This window comes from Choristoneura fumiferana, chromosome 28 (genome assembly GCF_025370935.1).
Source record: "Choristoneura fumiferana chromosome 28, NRCan_CFum_1, whole genome shotgun sequence".
NCBI lineage: Eukaryota > Metazoa > Arthropoda > Insecta > Lepidoptera > Tortricidae > Choristoneura > Choristoneura fumiferana.
In genome coordinates, this window is record NC_133499.1 from 5,797,891 (window position 1) to 5,820,820 (window position 22,930).

The 22,930-nt window shown below is 36.9% G+C and overlaps 1 pseudogene; it reads right to left on the reverse strand.

Moving 5' to 3' along the window:
- Positions 1-16,531: 16,531 nt before the first annotated feature.
- On the reverse strand, positions 16,532-19,293 carry LOC141443854 (uncharacterized; annotated as a pseudogene).
- Positions 19,294-22,930: the final 3,637 nt, after the last annotated feature.

The window sequence follows — 22,930 nt, forward strand, 5'->3', positions numbered from 1 at the left end:
GATTCATATGAGTATGACATATGACAGAGAACTTCTGAACCTTAACTATCCAAGTCGCTTCTGCTCCAAACCGTCTTGCTCGCTTGCACAAATTTTGAGGTAAAACTTTGCAATATAAACATTGTCTAAATGTTATTTGACAATTTGTTATTTTCCTAAGCCAATCATTTGCTACATAATTATTTGCCACATAAAAGTGTGATGAAGTAAAATTTTGCAATATAAAAATGTTGCGGAATAAGACAAATACAAAGTTAAGTTATGCCAACGATTGGTTTGCCAAATGAAACTTCGGCGAAAGATTGGTTGCTAAGTGAAATTTGGCGAAACATATTTTGCCGAAAAGGCAGTACACCATAATTTTACTATGGATGTATGTATGAACTTTGGAAATGACAATGTCGGGGTTTTTTTACTTTCCTAACTTGGTTACGTGATTATTAATAATATATAGGACTAGCTGTTGCCCACGACTTCGTCCGCGTAGAATTCCTTTATCGCTATCCCGTGGGAACTTTACAATTTTGCCGGGTTAAAAATTATCATAATGTCCTTCCCCGGGACTCTAAACTAATTGTATACCGAATTTCATTTTAATCGGTTCAGCTGTTTAGACGTAATGAGGTTACAAACAAGCAAAAGACTTACAAACTTTCGCATTTATAATATATTAAATATAATGACCCGGATAACCCACGTCTTAAATCGAGTTTAGCTCGACATGTTTCGGGCTAATCCGTAGCCCTTCGTCTTCGTCTTTATAATATGCCAAATACCGTAGGTATTCGGTAGAGGTAAAGCATCCATATATAACCTACCCATAACCTGTTATTATAATTGAGATGGTTTGCGTAAAGTAAGACGTCAAATGTGCGTCATGTCTAAAAATTCACCGTGCCCCAGCTACGTAGTGTATGCGTTCGTCTTTCTACTTTTGTAACTACTACACTCAGCTTAGGCTTTCACCAGAGATGTGCGAATGAGAATGTGTCAAAGTCAAGTTAAATAGTAGATTGTACAACAAGGGCATAAAACGAGCCATTTTACCGGAGACGTTCATATATACCCAACCGAGCCGAGGCCCGAGCTTGGCGAGGGTGGATAGACACATCGAGGAGAAAATGGGCTTAATGCAACGCCGCGGATCGAGCGAGCGCAGCGAGCGAGATCGATGTAGTCGGAGCGGATCCGACCCGGTCGGGTTAGGTTGAAGGGCGAGGGCGCTCGCACTTCGTTAGGTATTTTTTTTATCGAGTTTTACACACCGCTTAAATCACTACAATTGCGGAAACATTGTTCACTTACTTTTATTTTGCATGCATTGTTAATATAATTATAAATATTTAGGTTTATTGATTTATTTTGACTTATTTGATAAAGATTTAGTTTTATACAAATTAAATTATTAAAAAATATATACTCGTACAGAAACTTTTTTGTTTGTGGCTGTTGATACCTGATTACCTTGGTCTTAGACGAAGATTTTACTTTATGCACAAGAGCATAAAACGTCATTTTATGTCGCCTAGATCCAGCATAAACTTTACGAGCACGAGAAGTGAAAATATCTTTATTCAATTTAGGCTATAATAAGCACTTGAAAAAAAAACTACCACCGTTTCGGAAAAATCTCCGTTGAGAAGAATCCGGCAAGAAACTCAACGAGGTATATTTTTTCCTCGCAAAATTTTCTTTATGATGATTAGGTTATTATTTAAACTATATGCAATAAAGAGTTTACATTCATAAATAAATAGTATATTACATACATACATACGAAGCCATGGACGGACACCTGCGCGCACGCCCCCTTTAGGCCGCACAGCCTGCGCTATATTCGGAGTCATAAATTATAGATTTGTATAAATTATTTATAAAATATCACAAAGATGTTAGTATTTCCTGAATTAATATTAGCATAACTTGCTTAGTTTACGTATAAATCTGGCAAATGGCATAAATCTTGGCAAAATTTAATTTTTACGTATAAATCTTGGCAAAATTCAATTTTTTATGAAATTAAATAATTTGTTTAGGTTTAGACATAGTAACAAGTGGTTTTTAGGGTTCCGTAACCATCATCCCAGCCTATATACGTCCCACTGCTGGGCACAGGCCTCCTCTCAGAACAAGAGGGCTTGGGCCATAGTTCCCACGCGGGCCCAGTGCGGATTGGGAACTTCCGTAACCAAACTTTCTTAAATTTTAAGTATCTTTTTGTTATGCTACGCTACTTTGTCACGAATAAATGATTTCTATTCTATTCTAAAATGGCAAAAACGGAATCCGGAATGTCTGTCTATCTGTCCGTCCGTCTGTCCGTCCGCTGCTTTGCTCCAAAACTGTCAATGCTAGAAAGCTGTAATTTTGCATGGATATATTATATAGCAACTACGCAGACAAAATAGTAAATAGATTATATATATCACAAAAAAATGTTTGCACATAAATTTCCATAGATTTAACTCACGTTTCTTGGTTTATTAAATAAAATAAGTCAGATTCGTACCTATACGAAGGGTTCTGTTAAGATTTAATCGGCTGTCCCAAACCAACCTTGCTAGGTAGCAAGTTACATTTTGTTGATAAAATGTTGTTGTGTTTTTCTAATAAACCTGCCTCGATTTTTAAGCTGCGTCGAATGCCATAACACATGTATTCCTGTCGCAATTAGAATCAAAGTTAAGGCACTTGTCCCACCGCCGACGATGAGCGAGAAGCGAGTAGAGCGAGTAACTAGAAACGAGTGGGTGAGCAGCGATAAGCGAGTGTAGTTTTGTCGCTGGCTGTAAGCGAGTGTTCGAGTGCAACGGGCGATTACTCGCTCCACTCGACTCGCTCGTGCGGGGCGGCCGCCAAGCTGACATCGCTGAGCGAGTATCTATAGCTCAGCGAGTTTTATAGCTCTTGTCGCTGCGACAAAAGATGTAAGAGCGAGTTCTCGCCGACAGTGTGAACAGCCAGCGATCAACTATTAATATATGTGTCTCTTTTACACACACAGCATCTTATATCTTTGGTTCGTTTCTTGAGCGAGAAAATAGTCGATAGCCAATCGTTTCCTCGCTGGCGGTGAGACCCTTTGATACCTAGCAAACCTAGCAAGTGCATATTTATCTCACTTGAAACCCAGCAAGCAAAGCTTCTGTTATAATGGATGTCGGCGGCCGATCGTAAAATCCGCCAGATCACGAAATTCCTAGGCATATCGTGAAATGGGACCATTTCATGAATTGGCTAAAGGATATCCGCCATATCGTTAAAAACTCACCGTTTAATGATTTGCCGGATAGCCATATTTAAATAGATAGATACATAGGTATCTACTTAAATACATATTAGACACTAAAAATTCGAGGACAAAACATTCGTATTTTCAGTATTTTTCATACAAATACGATTCAAGTATCTGCCCCGACCGGAAATCGAACCAGGGACCTCAAATTTCGTAGTCAGGTGTACTCGGTTATTCGGTTGTTGATATGTTATTTTCTTATAACTTTCAATGCATTTTGAATATATCGATGTATGAGTCGACGGAAATACCCGAGCAAGGGCAAGTTTGACGTCATAGAGCACCCGTTTCCGGGAGAAGGCACTTTGTTATACTTTTTTTAACGTAACTGGTTTATCCCCACGTAGAACTTATGACTGGAGCCGGCAAAGCATGCTTTCCACTCTACAATCGAGGTAATTGTAGTGACTATAGCAGGGTGGGACCTTTTCATAATCAATTTCGTTATGTTTTCTTTGGCATATGTATGGGATGTCAACATGACATATAGGAGAACAAAGGTTCCACCCTGGTACATGATTCAGTTTCCTAATAACCTAACCGAGTTAGAAAAACTAAATAACAAATAAAAAATGTTATCTCAAAGCCAAAAACGGCTTAATCGATTCGATTCTAACTACTTGCGTCCTGTACCCTTAGTGTAAGTTTTCGGTTACAAAATACGGCTCGATCGCGTTCGCGTTAAATCTCAATTTCTATGGAAACACGAACAGCGCCTCTAGCGGAACGTTTGCGATTCTGAAAACTTACACTAAGGGTACTGCGTTAAGTAAGAGTCCCCAGTTCGCGTCCCCATAAAAACGTTTCGTTCTAATTTACAAGCAGCACTACAAATCAACAAAAAACAAAAAGCAAAACAAAACAAAAAACAAACAAGGAAACAAACAAGGAAGGTGAAGGAAAACATCGTGAGGAAACCTGCACAAATCTGCGAAGCAATTCAATGGCGTGTGTGAAGTTCCCAATCCGCACTGGGCTCGCAAAGCCCTCTTGTTCTGAGAGGAGGCCTGTGCCCAGCAGTGGGACGTATATAGGCTGGGATGATGATGATGATGACTACGAATCAAAACGCAACTTTGCAACTAAGTATAATGGGAGCAGCCATTACGAATTACGATGCTTATTATTCGGTTAAAATAAAACGTTACGGAAAAAAACAATAACGAATTTCCATTTTGTCATACAAAACTTAAAATTAATGTCATTTTATTTTGTTAACACACACACACACACACACAATGTTACACAATGCCTGTTATCGAATAGAAAAACAATTTTAAGCTACCTTTACAAAAAACAAAGTTATAAAGGTTTGAAATTCAAGATTAGACAGAGAAAGACATACTGGCCGCCATACTTGTTGCATAGAGAAAAGCGTTTGAGAAAGAGACAGGTATATAGATTTTTCAAAAAATCACTGTAAATCCAATTTTCAACCGATTTAAATTTTGTCTTCGCTAAACACTATCTGTATATCTATATTTTCATAATCATATTAAGATATTATGGCAAAATCAGGAGTTGTCAAAATACCTTATTATAAGCATCAAAATAGCTGCTTAGTTTTATGTTGCTTCAGTGTGTTGTTTGTAAATCAGAACGAAACTTCTGTTGTATGAAAATGCGATCAGCGGCGAGCGTACTGGCGACTCGTGTGGTTTTTTTTTTCTTTTTTTTATTCGACTGGATGGCAAACGAGCAAGTGGGTCTCCTGATGGTAAGAGATCACCACCGCCCATAAACATCTGCAACACCAGGGGTTTACAGATGCGTTGCCAACCTAGAGGGCTGAGATGGGATACCTCAAGTGCCAGTAATTTCACCGGCTGTCTTACTCTCCACGCCGAAACACAACAGTGCAAGCACTGCTGCTTCACGGCAGGATTAGCGAGCAAGATGGTGGTAGCAATCCGGGCGGACCTTGCACTAGGTCCTACACCTGCACCTGTGGTGTTACTTTAAATACTATTACTTATTCTGTGGTGGTCTGCAACTCTTTGGTCTTCACCCGTATGTGTAAGGCCGCGGCTGTCTACATATACGCTATATATTGAACTCAAATCACGCTGTTTATAATCGATATTAAAATATACCGTAATTTTCCGCCGTTCAAATGTCTCGAATGTTTATAGTTCAATATAAACACCTGCCTTATAAACTTGAAAAGAAAAACTACTTAAGAATAGTAATTAAGTTTTTATTCATTCGGCACGTTTGTGCCACAGCTGTGGTAAACAAGCATACGGCGTGCCAGATTTACAACCATAAAACTCACTAAGAACATAACCGATACATCCAAATAATATTTTGGGGACACAATTTGAACCTCGGCAAACTGACTCGACTCAGTTTTTAACCCACGACGCAAAAAGAGGGGTGTTATAAGTTTGACCGCTATGTGTGTCTGTCTGTGGCACCGTAGCTCTTAAATGGGTGGACCGATTTGAATGCGGTTTATTTTATTTGAAAGCAGGTTTTCTAGCTATCGTTCTTAGACATGTTTCATCAAAATCGGTTTAGCCGTTTTTGAGATATTGAACTTTTAAGTGATATAGTCGGAGGTTTTTCCAGCTCGATATCATGGGCTGAGTTTACCTACCAAATTTTGTTGAAATCGGAGATATATAAACTCAGGGTACATACAACGGTAGATAGAAATGCCCAAAAACGAAGAAGTCGGAGAAAAACGGTGTCTTGCCAGACGAGCAACAAAGTGATCCTATAGTATCCGCTTATTTTACAAGCTTTTATTTAGTTTCATCTGTCCCGTAGTCCGTCTGTCTGCAATCAAATCTTGCAAGTTAAATTCGACCAACTTCCAGTAGTTGGATTGACTTAAAATTTGGTATACTTATGTAAATTGCACGACAATACAATAATCTGTTAATCACATCCTGGTAGTCCAGCCAGGATCGTCTCCGCAGGACGGAACTCTTCAACGGTTAATAGCATCGACATGAAATTTGGTATGCAAATGTAGTTTGGGTGACAATGCAAGTACAGTCAACAAAAAGTACCTAGTCAGCAAAAAAAAAGCTAGTATTAAAATGGAATTTTTACCAAAACTATTCAATTTGTACTTAACACAACTTTTATTTATGTAACCTTTTTGTTTTTCCTTTTTGTACAATAAAGAGTATAAACAAACAAACAAACAATTTGAGGCAACGAACCCTAAAAAAACAAGCATACGTCACCATCGTCATTATATCATACTACATCATAATATAATTACGGAAAACAATGTGTGAAAATTAAATATAATTACGTTACGTAATTTTGCAGGAATAATATCTGACACTACAAAGCGTGTGTAAATATCTGATATACAGGGTGGGCCCTGTAACAGAAGCAAAAAATTAAATATCTGTGTTTTAACTACACTATGGATATCAATATCACTATCGACATTTCATTGCCAAACCAATCATAATTTGATTGCTTAGTAGCGACATCTCTTGTCTGGGTGAGCGGTTGGTTCCGAAAGAGTGTGACGTCTGTCGACGCAACATAGATGTCGCTAGTGCTGCTGCTTAAGTAGCAAAGTAGAAATAAGCAACCTGAGTATGTGTGCATAGGAAAAAATCGTGTCTAGATTCCTGTCCAGCAGTGGTGTAGGGGTTATAGCACGCTGCACGGAATGCTGAGGACCTGGGTTCGATTCCCAGTGCTGGTCTCTTTTTCTGGTTTTTCTGTGCATCCATGTCTCAGTTTGTATTTTCGACATTTCATAGGTTCGTATATACCGGGGGGCCGTGTAACTGGAGCAAAAAAATAGAACACAGGTTCTGCTACACAAATGGAACTACTTTAGTTCTGCAACTTTCAAAAATTAAGTCATTTTATCATTATGTTTATTCCTAGCAAATTAATTGGTATTTTCAATGTGCGGCATCCAATAGCCTAAATGACATCGCCTGTGACGTAACAAAATGGCGGCCTTGGCAATATATTGCTTGTCCAATTAAACTTTAAACTAATTATCATTCGATTTGCAGCATTCGAACATGGCGGATGTGGACAATATCTAATTTTGCTATTTCTGTTTCTTTGGCTAGTTGAAGTATAATTTTGATAGTGTTTTATGCGGCGATTAACCTTAACAGTGAACAGTGATCACAAAATTCTATATTTCTCTCGTGTCTGACATTTTATAATGCGCAAGTTGTGTCCACGTGGTTTCTGGAATTTTCTATCAAGTTGCAAAAACTACAACCACCGTACAACGTCCCTCTCAAAGAGAGTTAACTTTGACACTGGCGAAATTGTCCTATTAATTAGGACAGAAAAGCCATATTTTAAAAGAGAAGAAGAAGAAGATTATCATTTAAGAAGAACGAACTAAATTAGCTCAAGATGAAGAGTGGAAGGGTTACCTAATGATTCGCCGACTATTTTTAGGCAGATTATTGATTGGCAGACAACGTTTCGCCGAGTAACGGTACGCCGATGAATTTGTACGCAGATGTATTGTTTCGCAGACTAACGTTTCGTAACTCAACCTTTAGCAGACTATTTACTTTGCATATGAGTCAGTAAGCGGAACAACTATTCACAGAAATTCGTTTAGCCTATTAATCACTACACATTTTGCACATTTGGTCGAACAACCTTTCGCTTTTGTAACGGTTGAACTATTATTCAGTGCGCATATCAACTTTTCGCATCTTTTCGTTTCAATACCGTGGGCGGTGGTGATCTCTTACCATCAGCAGAACCACTTGCTCGTTTGCCATCCAATCGAATAAAAAAAAATAAAAAAATATGTGTGGATTACACTATGGCCTTATTGGCATTTTTACACGCCGTGCTGACCGCGCATTCTTTATTATTTTTTTATATATACCCTCACAAGTTTCAAACGTATAACGCAAGTAATAAACGTATTTTTGACCATTATTTGTATTTGTTTTATATTGGAGTTTAAACAAACCAAGTCGCGATGCTAGCAGTTCGGTTTTGGCACTTCGCCGGCCGCTACCGCGGCACGCTCGCTTCGCTCGCTCGGCTCGTGCGTTGTTGGTCGCAATTCAACCTAACACTCCTCCTCGCTCACGCTCGTCGTCGCACCTAACTACATTTTGATAACCGCTAGTATTTTATCTACGCAGATTACGAAACAAAAATCGACAGAACATTAAATCTACTTAACAATATGAATGCCATGTGATAACTCTGCTTATCGTGTCTCGGCGAACAGTTGTTCGGTTAACTGAAACAATTACGAAACAAACAATCTACTAAACGTAAATCTGCTTATCGCTATTCTTCCTACCGACTACTTGGCGAAACGAATAATAGGCGTAACGAAATTATACCAAACGTTGCTCGGCAAAAGAAAAATCTGCCAATAGTTGTCTGCGAAACGAAAATCTGCGTAATGAAACTCGGCAAAACGACAGGTCACCGAGTGGAAGCTGTGGTTTAACTTTTTTGCTCCTGTTACAGGGCCCACCTTGTATATTTTAAAGGGTCGGTAGGACGCGGCAGATATTTTTGCACGCTCCGCTGTGTCAACGCTGTACAGTCAAGGACTTTAATTCATGAGCCATCTTGGAACCATATCACAGTAGACGATATAGTAAACTGAAACAAATTATTTAAATAAATTATAAGTACATTATTATAATTACGAAATTATGTATACCGTGGTATACCTAACAGAAAATCTAGCTTACTATGTCTGGTGTACAATAAAGAGTCTTTGTATTGTATTGTATTGTAGTTTTCCAGTATGAGGTTAGTATTAGAAATTAGTACTGTGGTTTATAATGTCTTTACGTAAGAGTATACAATAGAGGGTAATCAAGTCTTGGGTATTTTCCGTAATTATGGATTATACCTGATGCTAACATAATCCATTTGTTTACATGTACGTACCTAGTTTTTTGTAATATTGTATACCTCATCTCAGTCCAGTGTATGTACGTCACAATGGTGGGTATACATTGCGTGGCCCCGAGCCGGAGATAATATTAGAAAACCGGCCAAGTGCGAGTCGGACTCGCGCACCGAGGGTTCCGTATTGGTATGTCAGTAAACGGGAATCGTGTCTTTAAGATATTTCTCGCTTTTTCCGAGTGATTTAGACCATCCAGTGTATGCAGAGCCCTACTTTTAAGCAAAATGTTCGCAGTGTGGGGTCAGATTATATTAGTCATTGATATTTACAGGCAGACATAAAAAAACAAGATTTTCAGACTTTTCTAGTTGGTTGTGTTATAATAGCTACCTTTATACCACATTTCAAGATTCTGAGTTCACAGGAAGTACCCTGTAGGTTTTGATTCCCTTGCGAGTTTCGAAAATTTGCGGAAATTTGCAGCATAAACGGCTGTATCTTTGGATTGCGTTGGCTTAGAAGTTTGATTTTTTCACAGCTCCAAGGGACAGTAGACCTCAGTATTTGATATAAATTTCAGCTTGATATCTCCAGGCGTTCCCGAGAAAAAGGGTCTTGACAGACAGACAGACGGACAACAAGTGATTCTATAAGGGTTCCGTTTTTTCATTTTGAGGATAGCGACAAACAAACTCTACGCAGATGGAGGCGCGGGCAACAGGATAGAAATCTCAGATTTGCGAGTCCGGATTTGAACCAAATTCCTCTGGTTGAGAGGCTATAGGCCAAACCGCTAGTCCACCGCAACTACTTGAAACTAACCTTCAAAATAAACGCTCAAAAAGTGAGTGGTGCAGGAGCAATATTTTGTTTCACTTGGCATTGCAGGGGATTTTCCTACACTGCAAGATTTAAATTTAAAGAATTACCTACCCAAATGTCAACCTTTGAGTATTTTTCCACTAAAGTGCATCCAACTTTGTTTTGTCCTCAAAGAAATACGGTATATATGTAACCGGCAGCCAGGCTTTTTTTAAAGGAGGTTAAAGTAACGCATTTTTGTTACTTAACCGTGACATTAATTTAATTAATCAACTAAAATTCAGACTTTATTAACTTTCTAAAAAAATTATAATCGCCAGCAATCTACAGCAAAATAAATTGACCAGTAATAATCAAAGTATGTCGGCTGTTATTTACACTTATTTGCCGGTAACACACTGTATAATGTCAATTCTTCATTATCAATAAAAAAAAATGCTGTTTTTTTTTGTTAACTGTACTTGCATTGCCATCCAAACTACATTTCCGTACCGAATTTCAAGTTGCCATTAACCATTGAGGACTTCCGTACTGCGGAGACGATCCTGGCTGGACTACATAAAATACAAAATATTTATACGCCACATCTATACTATACTATAATTATTATTAATGCGAAAGTGTGTGTTTGTATATTTGTATGTTTGTGTGTTTGCATCTTTGTCCCGGCTCGCACCTCTAGTTTTTCGGAATTCATGTGCGGAATTACATTTGAAATTTACCACGAGCTTTGCGGTGAAGGAAAACATCGTGAGGAAACCTGCACAAACCTGCGAAGCGATTCAATGGTGCGTGCGAAGTTCCCAATCCGCACTGGGCCCGCGTGGGAACTATGGCCCAAGCCCTCTTGTTCTGAGAGGAGGCCTGTGCCCAGCAGTGGGACGTATATAGGCTGGGATGATGATGATGATCTTTGTCCGTCTTTCACGTCGAAACGGAGCAACGAATCGACGTGATTTTTGGTAAAGATATATTTTATGGGCCAAAGAGTGACATGAAACAGTGAAACAGTTGCCGCGGGCAAAGCTTAATATGTAGTTAAATAAAATAATTATGTAGCCATGTCACTCCGACAAAAAAACCGTCCAGCCGTTCAGGCTGCATTCCCACCAGAGATGTGCGAGAATGTGTAGCGAGGAACGAGTTCTTCATGAACCAAATAGAAACGATTCAATTACCTAGCCTCGCTCCGCTCAGCTGTTTCCACCAGAGCGGTGCTACGAGGATCGGTAAGTAATTAAGGTTTCAACATTCGGGACCCATTACCAAGATTTTTTGAGCTGTTTACGATTTGAATGGGTCCCGACTGTTGAACCTTAAATGAGCTTCTTGACAGAGATCTAGACCACTACACTTATTTCTTCCTTTTAGTTTAGGCTGTCGGGTTTTGGGATTTTTTTAATTTAATGTTTTTTATTTTATACTTTTTTGATATTTCTGTGAAAATAGTAGATTAAAAGTGTTACGTATGACCCATATATATTTAGAATGGGCTAATTATCAGCTTTCATTTGATTCCCATATTGTTACAATACAAAATAAAAATGCGGTTATTTCTATTTGAAATCAGGTTTTCTAGCGATGGCTCTTAGACATGTTAGTCTTAAACTTTGAAGTGACAAAGTCGGGGGTTTTCCAACTTTTTGTAAGGTTATTATAATTCTAATGTACCTACTTAATACTTTATTTAAGTCATATTCAAATTTTATTTTGAATCAAAATCAACAGTGAGGTAGATTTTGCAAATAGATTAGAAGGGGTCTTTAGCCCTTGACGCAAAAAGAGGGGTGTTATAAGTTTGACCGCTAATGTGTGTCTATGTGTCTGTCTATGGCACCGTAGCTCTTAAACAGGTGAACCGATTTTAATGCGGTTTTTGTTATTTGAAAGCAGGGTTTCTAGCGAGTTAGTCGAGTTTTACACTCGCTTCGATTGAGAGGAAATTAATTTGATTTTTCATGGATTGCTATATAATTATATTTTTTTAGTTTTATTGATATATTTTGATTGATTTGATTGATTTTTAGTTTTACATAAATATTTTTTTTTTTTAAACTCTTTCGTTTGTGGCTCTCTTAGCGATTTTTTTTCTTTATGCACTAGAGCAGATCCTTGATCCAGCATTGCCAACTTTACGAGCATGAGAAGTGAATAACTTTATTTAAAACTTAGACAGCTCCATGGTACAAAACATAGCTTTTTAATATAACAAACCACATTGTACGACTCTCCATTGCCCAAAATGCAGTCGCTTTGTAAAAACCCTTTTACTATTTTCATTGCCAATAACAAATTAGTTTCGAAGGTGGATTGGTCAACTGAATCAGCAGGTCGTTGCACTCTTGCTTACAACATGACATCAAGGCCGTATGTTAACAATTCCATCAAAATAATCGCGTGGGAGTGACCCTTGACTAGTGAATCTTACAAGATCTTATTATTATTTTTCTACTTCTATAACTGTTCATCATCATCATCATCATCTCAGCCGTAGGACGTCCACTGTTGGACATAGGCCTCCCCCACAGACCTCCAGTTGCTTCGGTTGGCAGCGGCCTGCATACACCGTGAACCCGCAGCTTTTACCAGGTCATCCGTCCATCTTGTTGGTGGACGTCCTACGCTGCGCTTGCCGATCCGCGGTCTCCACTCGAGAACCAACGGCCATCCGCTGTCCGTGCTACAACTGTTATCTGTGATTTATTTAATACGAACAATAATAATATAAGTTAAAAACACTAAATGAACTAAAAATAATTTCTTTGCTCACCCGCGACCTTATGATACTTAGTTAAGTTTATGCAAAATATGCGCGTTCATGCAGTTCCTCCACCTCCACACTGCACTAACGCGTTTCGAACTCAACCAGAGCTCATCTTCAGAGCAACACAACCGTATACCATGCTACCAGATATTAAACTACGAAAACCCATCTGGTTTACTAATGTTTCGGCGAATAACGTTTAGCAACCTGTTAAATTTCGCAACTTGTCATTTCCCAACTGTTTCATATTTCTGAAACTGTAAATATTTCAGGATTTTTATAAAAGTAACCTAACCTAACCTAAAGGGTTACACGATGGCCCTGAAATAAATCCTGAAATACAGTTTTAGAGTTTGCGAAATGAAAAGTTGCGAAATGAAACAGGTTGCCAAAAGTTACGTTGCGAAAAGGCAGTACTCGAACCCATCTATCAGCACCACCATACTACATTGACCCGTGTCGAACTCAACCAGAGCTCATCTTCAGAGCAACAGAACCATATTTTGCATATTTTGCATAAACTTAACTATCATAAGGTCGTGGGTGAGCAAAGAATTCTTTTAGTTCATTGATATGGACCTCCGCAAAGTAACGCCTGATTCAATAAATTATTTAAAAACACTACTGGTTGCCCGCGACCTCGTCTGCGTAGAATAACAGAATAAGTAAGGCTGCTATTTAATTTTAAACTACTCAAGCAATCTTAGCCGTTATAGTTTTCCTTGTTAGTTTTATATACCATCCTGAATTTTTTCAAATTTTTCCACCCACCAGTGTAGATTTTTCAATGAAAATTTGCACTTCAAAGTTGAATATTTCGCAATCAGATCGCTAAATCGAAAAATCGTTTTGGCAACCCCCAATGGTTTTAAAGACCTTATATCCAACGATACCACTTAGGGTCCTAAATTTTTTTTCATATTTTTTACCTTAGTCTCGGAGCAAAGCCGCGGACGGACAGACGCACGGACAGACAGACAGACAGTTATGGCGAAACTGTAAGTATGGGTTTATTTTTTTCTATTTTGGCTATGGAACTCTAAATACGCGCTTTAAAAAGTATGAAACAAGAAAATTTTCAAGAACTTGTAAGTACATACGAGTTGTGTATACTCCTCCTAATTTGAACCTCGGCAAACTGACTCGACTCAGTTTTTAACCCCCGACGCAAAAAGAGGGGTGTTACAAGTTTGACCGCTATGTGTGTGTCTGTCTGTGACACCGTAGCTCTTAAACGGGTGGACCGATTTGAATGTGGTTTTTTTTATTTGAAAGCAGGTTTTCTAGTTTACCCGACGACGGCAAAGCCAAAAGGAAAGGTAATGATTTTAGCAGTCTATGTATGTTTGTATTTACGTATGTTTCACCGTAGCGTCTACCATTCTACTCATCTGATTTTAATAAATTATTTTATGTAAAAAGGTAGGTATCCTATACCACCCGGAGCATACTCGTAGGTTTGAGGATGAGCATTGTAGATGCTAGGTACGGTGGAACATACTGTACGTATGTATATACAAACATACAATCATAAGATGTAAGTATAAACTTTTCTTGAAATACCTACTCTAAGAAAGAATCCAAAATATTAAGTTAGCTATTACAAATTATTTGTTTCCACTGTATTTAAAAACTAATTTAATTGTTATTATTCACTTATTAATTGTACCAACAGTCGCCGGTTCTATCATAGCGTTAAATGGGCTAAACCCGCATTCCTAGAGTCATTGATTAACTTTTAACGAGTACTTAACGACACGGCGTTTCTGGTACGCAATATTGATACAAAGAACTGTTATTTAATTACCTAGTTTAAGTGTGTTTAATTATAGTTTGTATAAATATCGCTTTAATGACAATTCTAGTAGGAAGATTATTTTATGAGAGTGAGAGAGAGACATTTATTTACACATATTCGATACACAGAAAAAACACGTTAGGAAGAAATAATAATTAAAAAAAACATCGAATAGTATAAATTGGGACCCACTCAGCATAATGTTGCGGCAAGCCACAACGCTGTTTTTCAGTGGGGCCCATATTTTATAGCATAAGTTTGCTTTTGTACATCAATCTCTTATATTTAATGTAAACTCGTCCGTGTTTTCTGTATCGCTTACTATTTCTGGTGTACAATAAAGAGCCATTGTATTGTATTGTATTGTAAACTGTTATTTTTATGTGTTTTACATACAATACAATACTAATTTTAAGTCACAGCTTCACTCGCGTTAAAAATACCATACTTTGCTTTGCTTAGTGTGCGACTAGGTCAATTGGTGTCAAGTGACCTGCCATGATCTTTATTTATTTCGCGAGAAAGATTTAAAATACGTACCTATTTACAGTATTTAAAAAGAACTGTGTTTATTGACAATTAAGAATAATAAAATAGATAATGCATTAAATAAAAAAAAAGTATACTATTCGAAAAGGTCAGCAGGCGTAACAGGTGACCGAAGAGCTGGCAGCTTCCTCCGACAAAGAATTAGCTTAACTGTTCAAAGAGGAAACGCCGCCAGCATCTTCGGGACCTTACGAGTACCTAAGGGGTACTCTTTAAGTAATTTGTTTTTATTTTATGTAAGCTTTTTTATAGTATTTTATGCAACTGTATCGTAATAGGGGTCCTTAAAACACGAGTGTGGGTTTATGAAACGAGGCGTAGCCGAGTTTCATAATAGGGTCACATGAGTGTTTTAAGGCCTAATTACGTACAGTTGCATACAATATTTGATGTATGAAATCTGTATCGTAATGACCATTACGATACAGCCGTGTTCATAATAGAACCCAATGTCGTAATGCTGGTCATTACCTATGTTTTTGAACGCATAATTGAGGATTTACTATATGGGTGTAGATAAAGTATTTAAAATGGTTGTCATAATTAAGTAAAATAAAATAACTGAACGGGCATTTAGGTATTATGCCTGTATGATTTTTTAAATGTATGTAGGTATACATGTGTAAAATCTATGTTGTACAAAAAAAACATTCTCACCACCGCCTTTTGAACCGCATCTTGGGATTTCAATCCAGACCATAAAAAAGTCTGTTAAAAATCTTAGCGAACGGATTTTATACAGACGAAGTCGCGGGTAGAAGTTAGTAAGCTAATTCTAGTATTTTCCCTTGACGCCACTGATATAATTTGCTTGTCAATTAAGCGGTATAAACTCATTACAATGCCGTTAATTTTCCATACAAACATAGTACTCGTTTACTAGATACGCGGCTATTACTACACTACCGATATCGATATCACTATCGACATTTCGCACCTTTAGAATTAAAGTGACCTATCTCAAAAACGCAAGTTTTCGGTAAACGTTGAATAAAGAATGATAATGGCCGTGCAATTTAAATAAAAGGCATATAATTAAGCTGTTTTAAGTGATTTTAGAATAAAAAATATTTTACGTTATACTTTAGTTATTTTCCTATGTGGCTTAAGAAAAAAAAATAACAAAAAACCTTGATTTATATTTTTATTTTTATTTTTAAAAATAGTTCCTAATTGGGTCTTTGTTTGACTAAAAACATGTATTTTTAAAAAGACTTATTCTTATTTAGGTCTCTCTTTTTCTGAATATTCATTCAAAGTTTTGTTTTACATCGTATTAGGTCACTTAAATAATAAAAGTAAGATTTTTTTAGGGGACTTTTACAATGGGTACGTAAAGAAAACCATTAAAATGACAGTAAACATCTTTTAATAAACTACAAATAACTTAGTCATTACAATTATAAAAAGACAATTTTTTAATATAACACCTCAGAAAAGTATCAAAAATAAAGTAAGGTAGGTAAACTTAACATGGATTTTATATCCTTAATATTGCTTATTCAAAAATCACTGCTTAGGTACTTTTAAACTACAGTATAAGTAAAGAACTACAAAATTTTACAAACAATAACAGTTAACATAATTATGAAACTTTATAAGTCTTTATTAACGAGATCGCTCCACTCTTTCTTTGTAATCAACATAAACTGTGGAAAACATAATAATTAAAGTATATTATTAAAAAAAGCGGCATAATAACCAGGAATTAAATTTTTATTAATTAAATCACGTAAGTCTTTCTTTTTATGTTGACTTAATTCTAGCCTTTGGGAAAATGATTTTCTTAGCATAATATCTTGTGGACTAGGCATTTTCTTTCGTTTGTTTCTCATATTAATTTTAGAGAACTCAGTTTGTTCATACGAAGTTTAAAGTAAAATTCAAACTGATCCTCCTTACAAAATTTCAGAACCTTGATGTTGTTCCATAAAATATTATTTTTATGTTCATCTTCGTTGTAATTATAACCCCATTTTTCTTGCAGATCCTTCAAATCAATGAAAAAGTCGTATGTCAACTCCATCACATTAAAAGGTTTACCATTCTTACGCGAGTTTTTAATTAAGGTAACATACTGGTGGGGGGTGTAGATAGGTCCAGCCTTTTTATTTCTTTTAATTTCCTTCTCAATGAGGCTATGGACATTATCCCCTTCATTTTGGGTATGCCCTTTAATTAAATATTTATGTGTAATTGTGTGAATGTTTTCGAAACAAGTGACAGCATAAGAGTATAATGATGTGATGAACTTGTTTTTATTTTGGCCACAACAATTGTCGGAATAAAATGTGACATTGAGCTTTCTATTGGGATTTTGATCATTTAAACGTTGTAAGTAATTTAGTAAACATGAGCCAATTTCATTGGCTCCTCTATTTCCCTGTACTTCGTCCCAGAAATAGCAATAGACATTATCATATGCCCCAATTTCATTTTGATTATCTTTGCTATTGTTTTTACGTTTATCAGCGGTTTTGGATTTCTTCAACATTTCTACAATAGTAAAATCAAAGCAATTTAATTTAGATTTATAAAAGAAAGAAGATGTTTCTCCAGTGGGACATTGCATTACAGCCTGCAAGTCGTAGACCGTACAAATATTGGTGTCATTTATATTTTCACGATCTAGGCGTTTTTCTTGGCGACAGAGGTCTTTTTCTTTAATATGATCTTCATATTTCTTTTTGATTTCTAGTTTTCGATCAGGGGCTGCCAGCTCGTAATCTAAACATAGATCACACTTATCCTTCTTTGGTTCAAAAAAGCCAATGTTAAATTCTTTGGTAAAAATATTATAGTACAACCAATAGTCACAAGTAGGTTTTCCTTCTTCTTGTTGAGACTTATCAAAATCTTTCCATAGATTCATTACCGTCTTCTCACCACTGATATACTCCCTGGAAGTAGAAGCTCTCAAATAATGAGACTCTATTCTGGGAATTGAATTTATATGTTGTTTTATGCTTTCTATTAGTATAGGATTTACCGGTTTCCTTGACGAAGACTTGCCTCTATTATCGCTTATGACAAAACCTTGTGGGTCAGTTTTTTTCTTTACCGTTCTAATTTGGCGATCACATATCCCTAGTGTGTTGATAAAAAAAGTCTTACAAACAAACATTATTCACTGTGAAATAGAATGCATTGTTTGGCAATCTAGGTTTATCAGCATTAGTGTATCTGTATTTTGGTTTTACCTCCATCATGCAAGATCTTATATAAGACCTTTGTATTTCAATATCACCTATACACCAATATGTTTCAAACAATGTATTTCTATCGGTGTCGCTTATATTATCGACACATTTCAGTCTACATTTACAGGCATCTTTTACACAACGGGCAGGAACTTCTTTTTTAGTTGAAGATGAAACATAAGCTTTCCCAGAATTTCGTAATGCTTTTGCTATATTTTGTTTCCATTTCGATGGTTCTCGAGTACGTTTTCTCTATCTTTTAGCAGTCTCTGGGGCAGAGTTAACAGTTGAGGAAGAACGCGATGAACTAGTGCTTGAGCTTGACAACTGAGTAATCTCTCTAAAAGTTGCACTAGACCCGTTGACAGTATAGGTTGGGTCCAAGTCGCTTAAGTCTGCATCACTTTCATTAGAATTGATGGGTGACTGATGGTAAGTCTTTGAAGTTCCGCTAGAGACTTGGTTTGTTAACTTGGATGTCGAAGGTCCATCTATGGCAGAATGCTCATTTGAATTACTTTTACGACTGCTGGAACTGGACGAAGATGTTGACGATGATCTACTAGAAGAAGAGGAACTACTGGAACTACTGGAACTACTAGTTGATGAGTATCGTGGTTTTGTAGATTGTTTTATTTCTGTTTCACCTGATATTAGAACCTCAGACATCGCTGCATCTTCATTTTGTGTAAAGTCCTGGATGTTATTTATCGTTTCGACCTATAACAATGTATTCATGAGGTTTAGTTGTCAATAGCTCATAGAATAATATTTTAAAACATTAAATAATCGTAACACAAAAATATGCCTTGTAAATAGCTTATAAACTCACCTCACTTGCATCTTGCGTAAGAAAAGTCTTTGGATCAAAATATGGAACGGATCCATCAAGAGAATCTTCTATTATGGAAGGGCTTTGTGTTAATGATTTAACTTTTTCAGGAATATTCTGAAAATTTGTACAGTTGGGTATAAAAACTAGTTTATAAAAAAAAAGTAGGAAACAACACGATGATAGTTTAACGGTAAGCACTTTCTTATTAAGATGAAATTATTATAAAGAATTACAAAATTGTATAATTGCTTACCCTCCTTCTTAATTTTTTTCTCAACAGAAAAATTCTGAAAATTAAATTTGTGATCATTACTAGTTACTTATGCCTACCGTACTTGTATGGCCGCCAGCAGATTTCTCATCAGTATCTGTTGGCACTTCCATTAATGAATCATTTTTATTACTAACATCATGTCATCTTACCTGATTTTTACTATTTTATTAAGTTTTTCTAAAATAAAATCTGATCTTTTCTTCATTGTTTTGTCCGTGTCTACCTAAAATCTGAAAAGAAGAATAGTAGTGGTTTATTTTGTACTTAAATCAAATTTACACGTACGTAGATAATCTAACACATTTATGAACATGAAAAAATAATCATTCACAGACAGACCCATGACTAAAATAGTCTGTGTTTTATGATCATAACTTATAACAAGAGAGACACAATCACAAATAAGTTTCATCTTAAATATTAGATTTATCGAGATATAGACCAAAAGATGATTGAGTCTTTCAGATTGTAAAAAATTTCATTCGAAGAGTGACTTGATCACGAATCGGTCACATCGGAAGACACACTAATTAGTATAAAATTGACTCGATACGAAATAGGTCTTCACTTTATTAAAAATAGTGACGTCTACTTACCTTGATGTTTGGTACTGTACCGACGTATTCTGGTTTAGGTCTCCACCGTAACGAACGCGTAACCACCTGCCCATGACACTCGCTGCACATTACTACTTGCGTCTCGCTAAAACTGAACAGACGCGTGGGGAGGGGACTACGTAAAAGAGACCGAAGTATCAGTGTGGCCTTTTCTACCTCAGATTAGGTCTGTATTTTAATAAGAGTCGATGAAGATGGTCATTTAAAGTCCTTTTTCGACTAAAAGTCAAAATCACAAAATTTTGGATTAGGTCACTTTAATTCTAAAGGTGCGATTTCATAGGTTCGTATATACCAGGTGGGCCCTGTACAAGAGCAAAAAAATAAAACACAGGTTCTGCTACTCAAATGGAACTACTTTAGTTCTGCAACTTTAAAAAATTAAGTAATTTTATCATTGTGTTTATTCCAAACAAATTAAATTGTATTTTCAAAATAAATGACATCGCCTGTCACGTAACAAAACGTCGGATTTCGCAATACATTGCTTGTCCAATTAAACTTTAAACTATGATAAAAATCATAATACAAGTTATTTTCAAAAGTTGTCGAACTAAATTAGCTCAAGATGGAAGCTGTGGTTTAATTTTTTGCTCCTGTTACAGGGCTCATCTTGTATACTATCGAACCAACTAAATTGTAACCCACTGTGGAACCTTTTCGTAGAAAAGTCATAACTAGTGACATCACATTGCTTGACAAAGGAATTCATTATTTTATATAACTATAACTATGTTCACGTGGCATGACAGTTCACAGTTCACACTAATGCACCACGAAAACGAAATTTATTATTTAAACTTACACTGAACATACTAACTAAACTTAGGTTTAAACTTATTATAATAATAACAGGTTCAAATTGGGACAGTCGAAATCCTATCATCTAAAAACTCACAAAACCGCAAGCATTCAGCACGCACAGCCGTCCATCTCCACGCTAGCAGGTCGCATTCAGGTGTCGATGCCAGCAACGCGTTAAGCTGTGTTAGGACATGGAGTAAAGGCTGACTGAATTATGACTTTATGACTGTGAGAATGTTCTATGGTGGGCCAGGAATCAAATGGTTTGACTGTAACCTTGGTCGGCAAGAACAGATTTTTAGTTTCGCCATGTCTGTCCGTCTGTCTGTTTGTCTGTCTGTACGCGGCTTAGCTCAGAGACCGTTAGTACTAGAAAGCTGTAATTTGGTATGAATATACATATCAGTCACGCTGACAAAGTCCCATAGACGTAATAAAATGGGGGTGATTTTTGTTTCTCGACTAACCCTGTAGTGTGGGGTATCGTTGGATTGGTTGGTCTTTTAAAACCATTGGGGGTTGCTAAGACGATTTTTCTATTCAGTGATCTGTTTGCGAAATATTAAACTTTAAAATGCAAATTTTCATTAAAATCGAGCTTCCCCCCCTCTAAATCTAAACTGTTGGGTGGAAAAATTTGAAAAAATTCAGTGGTAGTAAATATATCAAATTTACAAGGAAAATTATAGCGGCGAAGATTGATTGATAATTATTAGTAGTTTAAGAGTAAATAGCAGCCTAAGATATAAAACATACCTAAACTTGTTTTTTATAAAACTGACCCGTGATTTGGTTATCCCCTACTGGTAGGTACTTATGGAACCAAAGTAAATCACTCTTTCTTTCTTTTTCTTTCCCTATCTCACTTAGATCGCTCTGTTGTTCGTCTGTCCGTTTGTCAAGACTTTTTTTAACCTCCAACGCTAAAAAGGGGATGTTATATATAAGTAGGGGTATGTTACAGTCAGTTATGTTAAAAAGCCGTGGTGGCCTAGTGGTTTGACCTATCGCCTCTCAAACAGAGGGTCGTGGGTTCAAACCCCGGCTCGCACATCTGAGTTTTTCCAAATTCATGTGCGGAATTACATTTGAAATTTACCACGAGCTTTGCGGTGAAGGAAAGCATCGTGCGGAAACCTGCACAAACCTGCGAAGCGATTCCATGGTGCGTGCGAAGTTCCCAATCCGCACTGGGCCCGCGTGGGAACTATGGCCCAAGCCCTCTTGTTCTGAGAGGAGGCCTGTGCCCAGCAGTGGGACGTATATAGGCTGGGATGATGATGTGTGTATGAATGTTTGTTGCTCGCATACTTACATCAGAGTAACACATAGGTAAGCTATATTTTACCCCTTGGGATAAAATCTCGAATGTAATTTTCGGAAATTCCCATAGAAATTTAATAAAATCACAGAATTTGAATTCAACTGCTGGACCTCATGGTGTTTGTGCGTGCAAAGCAGCGGGCTAACACTAATTATTCATATTTTTCTAGGTCATATCGACATAAAATTATCGATACTTTGGCATCACTAAATGCATCCAAATATGGAGGAAACCGCAGCCGTGTGAAAAGCCCTGCTGTCTCGTCCTTACAAATGGGGTTTAGTTGAGTGTGAGAGAGACGGAGGATTGTGAATCATCGCGCGAAGTAACCAAGGGTGCGGTTGACTAGTACAGTTACTTGGAATTGCTTGGGTGTTCATTTTAATCGTTTTTGTGATTGAAATGAGCGCGAAATTTGTGTTAAGCAGCTGGGGACCCTTTCATTTTAAGTAATTTATTGAATCAGGCGTTACTTTGCGGAGGTGTACTCGTATATCAATGAACTGAAACAATTACTTTGCTCAACTGCAACCTTATAAAAGAAAGAAATAATTGTAGATTGATAACCAAGGGTGGAAAGTGACCCATTTCACCCGAGATATTTCTCACTTCGTTCGAGCGCCAATAGTTCGAGGGGAAATGGGTAATTTCACCCGAGTTAGACACTAATTTTCATTTCGACTGTGAGGAAAATAAAATACTACTTACAAAAAAATGAGAATAATAATAAATTGAATTCACTTATCCAACGGTACCTTTTCGACTGGCCACTTGCCACGGCCGACTATAAAAAAAATCGAGTTGGT